The sequence below is a fragment of the Nansenia antarctica genome (assembly GCF_963989245.1).
Source record: "Nansenia antarctica genome assembly, chromosome: 9".
Taxonomy (NCBI): Eukaryota; Metazoa; Chordata; class Actinopteri; order Argentiniformes; family Microstomatidae; genus Nansenia; species Nansenia antarctica.
In genome coordinates, this window is record NC_137679.1 from 43,127,954 (window position 1) to 43,138,210 (window position 10,257).

The window sequence follows — 10,257 nt, forward strand, 5'->3', positions numbered from 1 at the left end:
AAGAGAGAGAGAGAGGGGAAAAGAGAGAAAGAGAGAGAGGGAGGGAGAGAGAGAGAGAGAAAGAGAGAGAGGGAGGGAGTGAGAGAAAGAGAGAGAGAGGGAGAGAGAGAGAGAGAGAGAGAGAGGGAGAGAGAGAGAGAGAGAGGGGGGGAGAGAGAGAAAGAGAGAGAGGGAGAGAGAGATAGTGAGGCCTGAGATAGTCAGGTAATAAAGGTCCGGAGTACCTCAAGGGCGTCTCAGGAGCCTCAGAGAGGTCAGGTACAAGACTGTACACGGCAGGGGAGGCCGGCGGAGGTAGACATCGGAGGACGGGGTCATCGTAATGCATAAGCACTAACAGGTGTTTGATACCGTTCCTCATTCCGTTCCGTGCCTTACAGCCAGCCCATCTCCAGACCTCTGCCTCCCCCAGCCTCCCCTAATACTGACATATTCATTAATTCATTGTGGAATGCACTGCCAGTCTACATTAGGGATGCAACCTCAGCAAATTATGTTCACGTCAAGAATAAACACCCATCTTTTTATTATTGCCTTTAAATGACTAAATAATTAAATTATGATTCTATAATGATTGGAGCACTTTGAGCTGCAATGTTTGCAGGAAAAGCGCTATACAAATAAAGGTTATTAAATGTTATTATTATTAATAATAAATGGTTGTTTACTTTCAGATATCAGTACCGTTAACAGCGGGTCACTCAGTTGTAACAGCTGAACACTGATGCTTAGAGAACATTCTAGATTAGTACGGAGATCAAAATGTATGCAGAAATCATTTCTCTTTGCTGTTGTTTCTGTAAGTTTGTGATGTGCGGATCGACGTTTGTCTGACTTTCGTTGATGTTTTGCTGTTGCTGAGCTTCAAAAACAAACAAAAAAAGATTATGGAAATAATATGTTTTCTTCAAAACAAGTAGATCGTATTATAGTATTGTAGTGTTATATATCATAGTGTTACAGTATTAGAACTACTGCAAACTACTTGGTTACTTGTCCACCGTAGGACTAATTTATTACCGTACTGTGTTGTATTATATTGCGTTTCATATCATCGTACTTTGCACAGCATTTGTGTACTATTGAAGCCACTGTAAAACCATCACTTTATTACTGGTAATTACATATCCATGTTGGGTTACTTATTTAACTTGCTTACATTACTTATTATTATTATTATTATTATTATTATTATTATTATTATAATCATTACTATTACTATTATCACTATTATTACTATTACTATTATTATTATTATTATTATTATTATTATTATTACTACTATTATTACTATTATTATTATTATTATTACTATTATTATTATCATTACTATTACTATTATTATTATTATTATTATTATTATTATTACTACTATTATTATTATTATTATTATTATTACTATTATTACTATTATTACTATTATTACTATTATTACTATTATTATTATTATTACTATTATTATCATTATTATTATTATTACTATTATTATTATCATTACTATTACTATTACTATTACTATTATTATTATTATTATTATTATTATTGTAACCAGGGAGTAGCTAAAAGGACTGTAGAATTTAGGAAGGGCTGGTTATCTAACTAACTCTGAGCTAAATAGGCAGTGCAGGAGGATACAGGCAGGGGGCGCCAGCAACCCTTTAGACTAGCAGTAATATCGTTAGCATTAGCATTAGCATTAGCATTAGCATTAGCATTAGCATTAGCATTAGCTACCAGACAACGAAACACACAGCAACGGTATCCAATATGAACAAACACATTTATTATACAAATTATATATATACCTCCCAAATATACTCCCTCCCCGCCGGCCACACACACACTCACTCACTCACTCACAGTACCTGGCCTGGAAAAGGCTTAAAGTCCCGGACTGAGAATGAGCTCGTTGAGGCCTGGTTGGAGCTCGCATGTGCTTTGAGTAAAGCAGCAGACAAAGGGGGGGGTGACGTAGCAACGCGAAGGGAAAGGGGCTTCTTCGTGGTCCACGACGAGGTGTGTAGGGCTCAGGTCCGGTGGTCCACGATAAGCTCCGGTGGAGTCAGCGGTCGGTCGCAATCCACGCGTGGAGGCGACTGCTCTGTCCAGCGTGGGTCTCGCTTGGTCCAACGTTCGCAGCCGGCTGCTGGCAAGGCTGGCTAACGGGGACACAGCTAAACGGGCTATCACAGTTGTGAACTCAATAATCACTTGGCGTCTTCAGCTTCAGCACGGTGTGCGTTTTACTGACTCCGCCATCTTAGGTCGACTTCTCGTTACTTCTCTCTCGTTACTCTCTCTCGTTACTCTCCTCACTCTGATTCTCGTCACACTGACGCACAGAGCACTTCCGTCCCTATATATACACCACCGAACCTAGCATCCGGGTCACGGACACACCCCGGATATACCACGTCATTAAACATATACATAAACATTACAATAACAATACATACACCTTCATAAACGTACAGGAATAGTATAGAAAATAATAAAGGAAATAACAGGGCAAAAATAGGGCTGATTTGGGGAAACTAAACTGGCTCTAAATTGTGGGCCTTCATAACAGCCGCCCCATGAAACCCTCGGTTTCAGTTAACTAGGGAAGGCACACTGGCTAGGCTGCTCTAGCAGCGTGAGGTATGAGGTGATAGTGTCCTTCGTAATTTGAGGGAGCTCAATCAGGCGTGCCACAGGTCGGGTGTAAGTGCGACCACCAACGTCCACGATGGCCGTCCGCACCCTTCCATCCGGACCCGGCAGGACCTTGGTCACTCTGCCTGTCTGCCAGGCGGCGCGTGGAAGGGACTGGTCGATCACCAGTACCACGGCACCTTCGGACAAGTTGTCTCTCTCCCTCGTCCACTTCTGCCTGACTTTTTTGGCAATCTCCATCTGCTTTCTGGAAGACTCCAATTCTCTCTCCAGCCCAGCTATCTGGGTTTTCAGCATGTCCCTTTGCTGCTCCACATCCAACTTCTGATCCTCCATAGGTCGGAACTTCCTCTGGGTGGCCTCTCTCAACTTCGTTTGCTTGGCAATCTCCTGACGCATCTGATTCACCTCCTCCTCTTTAATCCTGAGGTCAGATGCCCTTTGCTGATTGTCCAGGGACTGTTGCTCCATACTCAAGGCGTTGTGCTCGTTCTCCTGCTGGAGTTTGGTGTTTCTGACTTGCAGCTGCTCCAGCTCCTTTGTGGTTCTCTCATGGTTGATCTTCTGCTCCCGCAGCTGCTGCTCCAGCCTCTGCTGCTCCTCTCTGCTTCGCTGGCCCGGCTGGTTCAGCACTTTGATGTCCGACTGCTTGGCGTCCAGCTCCGTGTGCAGCTGCTTCACTTCCTTCTCCAGAGACGTGATAGTAGTCTGGTCTTCCTGGGATAGCTTTAGTGCAGTGGCAACCTTCACTGAGTTGGTCACTGTCTCCGCATTCAGCTCTCTGCATTTTGTCATCAGTCGCTTCTCACTCACGTGGGACTTCAACAGGGCACTAGTCAGCTTCTCATATTCAACCCTGAACTTATCCAGGCTCTTCTCTCCGACCAGCTCATCGAGGACCTCCTGGAATTCCTTCTGCAGGGAATCAAAGCTGTTCCCCTCTCCCTCGGGTTTCTGGACGTTATCCCGTAGCGCCGCATTCATGGAGTCCACCCTGGTGTGAAGGCAGTTGATGGTCTGCACTTCTTCGGTTCGGACATGGAGGGATGACGTAGCTCTCCCGTTTCTATCTCTCCACTCGGTAGCGCCTTGGAGGGCCCACCCAAGCGCAGTCTTAACAGCCATCGGGCAGCCTCGTGGTCCTCTCAGCGGAGGACGGAGCGACACGATCAGTGCAGCGTTGTCCGAGCCGATGAGAAGGGTTGGCTCCGCTCCTTCTATCGGATGTAGGTCTACTCGCCGTAGGTGGGAATATCTTGCGCGTAATCTCTCCAGGGGGTAGTCGTAGCGGGAGAGCGCTAGCTGGTCTGCGGTGAAGACATTCTTAAGCCGATATCTGTCCGACGGCCGCCCCGCCGGGGAGATAGAGAAGTTGATCCTCGCCCCGGTGACCTCTTTAAGGTCGCGACGTATCGTGCGCAGAGTCAGCTTCTCCTCAGTCCCTTGGAGCCCCAACTGGCGCACTGCCTCCTGGAGAAGGATGGTCCGTTCCGACCCGTCGTCTAGAACGGCGTACGTGTCGTACACAGCGTTGTTGTGGTGAAGTCGGACCTTCACCACCTTCAGTAGGACCTTGGAGCCGCTGCTCCGGGCTGGGTCTAGGTAGTAGACAGGTGTTGCCTCTTCCGGTGCGCTACCGGACCTAGGGCTTCTGGTGCCCTCCGTGGACCTGGCGAGGGAGACCTCGTGTAGGATGTTGAGGTGGACCTCCTCACAGCGGTTGCACTTTCTCCTCAAGGTGCAGTTCTTAGCCAGATGGTCGCGCCCACAGTTCCAGCACCTCTTGTTCTCCTCGAGCCACCTCTGCTTGGCCTCGGTACTCAGGTTGTTGAAGTCACTGCACTCATTGAACCAGTGCTCGCTGGTGCAGTACGGACATGGCGGTGGACCTCTCCGTCCCTTTTGAGGGGGTTGAGAGGAATCCTTTCCCTCAGGTCGGGCTTTCCTCTCTCTCCGAGGCTCCTCCTCCGTGTGCAGCACTCCTACTGGGCGTCCTCTGTTCGAGCTCGGCCCGTCCCAGCGGTCTCCCTTCTCCCTCTCCTTCTTCGGCTCAGCGTAACCCATGGCGTCTACGTTGGTGTCATGCACTTCCTCCAGTAGGAACTCCGCGAAGGCAGCCATGCTCAGACCCAACTTCCCGGGGTTACGAACGCGCTGCTGTCGCCGGAACCTCTCCTGCCGGAAGCGTGGGATCTTGCGGAGCAGCCGCTCTACGTTGGAGGTGCTGTTGATCTCGCTGGCGCCAGCTGGGCCCTGCGTCTTCAGCATTCCAACCAAGGTGTGCACGCGGAGCGCGAAGTCATCCAGCGCCCGGTCATCCTTGATGGGGGCCTGCTGTTCGAGGGCTTGCAGTTCAGCAAGGGCGTGGTTCCAGGGACGACCGTAGCGGGCATCCAAGTCGGCGAGCGCTCTGGTGTAAGGTGTCGGTGCGGAGGCATGGGCCAGAACCATGTTGTGGGCTCTGGGGTTCCTCACATGCTGAAGGAGAATCGCATATTTGTAGGATTCTGAGCAGGAGTCGTCCAAGAGCGTGTCTAGGCAGATGCGTAGTTCCACATACTGGCTCCTGTCCTCGTCCTTGAAGAAGGGGAACTTGGGTCCCTCCACCTGGGGAAACATCCTGTAGTGGATGATCGGGGCTGGAGTGACGGTCTGGGTGTCCGGCCTGCATGCATTTTGGTTCCCTGGAGGACCTAGGGGTGTGCTACGCTCTTGGTGAATGGCTCCCCTCCCGGGCAGCGACGCTGGCTCCCTCTGGGCGGCGTAGCGATCGGGTCCCTGGTCCTCTTCCTTCCAGGTGGTCAGCTGGGCCTGTAGTTGGACAGTCATGGCGGGGGTCATGGAGCCATCGGCGGGGGGTTCAGGAGATGGCACTCGAGAGGGCCGTGCGGATGATGCTCTGGAGCTACGGGCCGACGGAGCTCTGCTGGTGCACACGTCGCGCATGGTCTGCATCATTTCCTCCATCTTCTCCGCGTGCAGTTGCTCTCTCGCCATCTGCCTCTCCGCCGCGCGTTCCGCCCCCTCCATCTGGAGGCGCTCGCGCTCGAAATGGATGCGTTCCCTCTCTGACGCCCCCTCCATCTGGAGGCGTTCACGTTCTAGCGCCTCCTGGCGCAGCCTCTCCACCGCACGTTCCGCTCCGTTCCTCTGCCTCTCCGCCGCGCGTTCCGCCCCCTCCATCTGGAGGCGTTCACGCTCGAACTGGAGGCGTTCCCGCTCTAACGCCATCTCGGCCTGTTGGCGCATACATTCTGACAGCGCGGCACTACTCCCTCTGGAGTGCATGCTATCCGCCCCAGAGGCAGAACTGCCCACGGAAACCCTGGACCGGGAGGAAGCCACTGAACGGCAGGAGCTAGGTCTCGCGCGCGCCGTACTGGGAGGCAGATCGTTAAGGCTGAGGCCCTCCCTCTTCCGCCCGCAGGCGCTGTCAGACCGGGCCTCTCCTTCCTGCTATTCCGTGTCTACGGCAAAACCCTGCTGTTCTGCCATCTCATCCTCAGGCTGGTGCTCTTTGAGGGCTGTCTCGGTGCTAGCCACCCGCGCGCCGGCGGACACCTCGGCCTCTCCGACCACTGTATCCCGTGGAGTGCGCTCCTCACTACCACTCAGTGAGCTTTCGAGCTCAAGCTCATACTCCTGTAACCTCGGAGGCAATCGCGGGACTCTCTGTGGTCGTGGCTCTGGCTCAGGGGGCGGAGAAGGGGGAGTAACTGTCTTGTCTGGTTGGCTGCGCTCAGCCATGCTATCACTACACAACCTATCCGGCTCGAAGGACCAATTGTAACCAGGGAGTAGCTAAAAGGACTGTAGAATTTAGGAAGGGCTGGTTATCTAACTAACTCTGAGCTAAATAGGCAGTGCAGGAGGATACAGGCAGGGGGCGCCAGCAACCCTTTAGACTAGCAGTAATATCGTTAGCATTAGCATTAGCATTAGCATTAGCATTAGCATTAGAATTAGCATTAGCATTAGCTACCAGACAACGAAACACACAGCAACGGTATCCAATATGAACAAACACATTTATTATACAAATTATATATATACCTCCCAAATATACTCCCTCCCCGCCGGCCACACACACACTCACTCACTCACTCACAGTACCTGGCCTGGAAAAGGCTTAAAGTCCCGGACTGAGAATGAGCTCGTTGAGGCCTGGTTGGAGCTCGCATGTGCTTTGAGTAAAGCAGCAGACAAAGGGGGGGGTGACGTAGCAACGCGAAGGGAAAGGGGCTTCTTCGTGGTCCACGACGAGGTGTGTAGGGCTCAGGTCCGGTGGTCCACGATAAGCTCCGGTGGAGTCAGCGGTCGGTCGCAATCCACGCGTGGAGGCGACTGCTCTGTCCAGCGTGGGTCTCGCTTGGTCCAACGTTCGCAGCCGGCTGCTGGCAAGGCTGGCTAACGGGGACACAGCTAAACGGGCTATCACAGTTGTGAACTCAATAATCACTTGGCGTCTTCAGCTTCAGCACGGTGTGCGTTTTACTGACTCCGCCATCTTAGGTCGACTTCTCGTTACTTCTCTCTCGTTACTCTCTCTCGTTACTCTCCTCACTCTGATTCTCGTCACACTGACGCACAGAGCACTTCCGTCCCTATATATACACCACCGAACCTAGCATCCGGGTCACGGACACACCCCGGATATACCACGTCATTAAACATATACATAAACATTACAATAACAATACATACACCTTCATAAACGTACAGGAATAGTATAGAAAATAATAAAGGAAATAACAGGGCAAAAATAGGGCTGATTTGGGGAAACTAAACTGGCTCTAAATTGTGGGCCTTCATAACAATTATTATTACTACTATTATTACTATTATTATTATTATTATTACTATTATTATCATTACTATTACTATTACTATTATTATTATTATTATTATTATTATTATTATTACTACTATTATTATTATTACTATTATTATTATTATTATTATTATTATTATTATTATTATTATTGTTATTGTGTTTTTGTATCTGAATGCTGCAATGTCAATGTTAAGAAACCAAAGCCAAATCATTTTTACAGATTCTAATTCTGATAGTAAATATGTTCAACACCATCAGTCTTAAACACTGTAGCATTAAGCTGATAGCATAGTAGCATTAGGCTAACACAGTAGCATTAGGCTAATACAGTAGCATTAGGCTAATACAGTAACATTAGGCTAATACAGTAGCATTAAGCTAATACAGTAGCATTAAGCTGATACAGTAGCATTAAGCTGAAACAGTAGCATTATGCTAATACAGTAGCATTATGCTAATACAGTAGCATTAGGCTAATACAGTAGCATTAAGCTGATACAGTAGCATTAGGCTAACACAGTAGCATTAGGCTAACACAGTAGCATTAAGCTGATACAGTAGCATTAGGCTAATACAGTAGCATTAGGCTAATACAGTAGCATTAGGCGAATACAGTAGCATTAGGCTGATACAGTAGCATTAGGCTAATACATTCGAATTAGTCTAATACAGCAGTAACGGCATCAAATGGCCCCGAATAAAGTTAACATACTCCTGACATTAGGCTAATACAGTAGCATTAGGCAGATAGACTAGCATTAGGCTAATACAGTAACTGACTGTTATGTTTATTTTCGATTGATAGTGAAGCTCAAACCACAGGTCTGTGGTGGCGTATAGAGAGGCAGGATAAGAGCCGTTTTACAGCCGATCAGTGACGATATGAGTCATATAAGCAGCCAACGTGTCTGTCGAGCTTTAGCATGTCGGCACGTTGACGAACCTCAATAACCCCTGATGTCATGTTTTGGTCCGTACGTTTTTGTTCAACAACAACGTCACACGTCCCATCATTTCCACCCTGGTGGGCCTCCATGCCAGTTCACTAACACCACACCACACCACACCAAACGATGAATTGAGAATCAAGGACCCCAATTGAAATAAGCCAGTGGCTTTCTTGGGTTTTTATCCTGTTAGTTGACCTTGTATGTAATATGTACTTTCATGTACCTACTTCTGCAAATCTTCTAATAAAGTTTTCAATCAATCAATCAAACCACAGTGGCTAAACGTGCCCGGGGGGTATTCCATCAACTTCTCTAAAGGAAAATCCAGGCTTCATTTTTGATAGACTTATCAAAATAAACCCCCAAATTGTTTGATAAGTCTCACGAAATGTATCGCAATAAGCCTGGATTTTCCTTTAGCGACGTTGATGGAATACCCCCCTGGAAGGAGATCATGTGTAGGCCTACTGTTAGCAAAAATAATAATAATGTTGTCTCTAAATAGACACACATTTGTATATATTACATTACACACAACACAAGCACATACAGCCATATGGTATAGAATTAAGGCACAGCAAAGTACACACAGACAGCAGAGTCACACACACACACACACACACACACACACACACACACACACACACACACACACAGAGACAGCAGAGTCACACACATAGACACACATACACACACACAGACACACACATACACACACACACAGACACACACACAGGCACACACACAGAGACACAAACAGACACACACAGACAAACACACACACAGACACACACACACACACGCAGACACACAGACGGAAGATCCACTCACATGTGAACCATGGTGCTTTCTACCAGACCCCATCACTTTAACTGACCACACAACAACAACCCCTACCTTCACACCACGCGGTGTGTGTGTGTGTGTGTGTGTGTGTGTGTGTCTGTGCATGTGAGTGTGTGTCTGTGTGTGTGAGCGAGTTCTGTGCATGTGTATGTTTGTGTGAGAGTGTGTCTGTGTATGTATGTGTGTCTATGCATGTGTCTGTGTGTGTGTGTGTGTGTGTGTGTGTGTGTGTGCGTGTGCGTGCGTGCGTGTGCTGGCAGCCGTCACACAGGGATTATCCAGTCTTTGACGTGGGAGGGGGGCAGGGGGGGGATTTCACGGGAGTCAGCACACTGCTTTCACTACACACACACCACTCTACTGTGCCGTACTACATATCAACAACTAACACAGGACCAGTCAAAGGTTTGGACACACTTCCCCATTCAATTTAAATGGGAAAGTGTGTCCAAACCTTTGACTGGTACTGTGTACACAGCACTCATCCAAGTCTCTCTCTATCACCCTGTTTGACATGCACGTGCACACACATACACACACACACACACACACACACACACACATACACATACACATACACACACGCACACACACACACACGCACACACACACACACACACACACACACACACACACACACACACACACACACACCATTACCTAACAATCTACAACTATAAGGAACATTTACATTTTTACATTTTTGGCATTTAGCAGACGCCTTATTCCAAAGCGACTTACAATCAATACATTTGAATACTAAGCATGTGAATCAGCAGTCCACTATTCGTTGCAGGAAGAGTACTCTAGCTCGGGCCCGGGGCCACTGATAGAAGGAAAAACCTTCTCCCTATTATCGCCTTCTACTAAAACTTTTTATTTTATTTTAATTTTTTATTTTATTTTTTATATTACTGGAGAAACTGAGAAACAGTACAAGGGGGGCAATAGAAGTTCTTAGGGACACAGTAG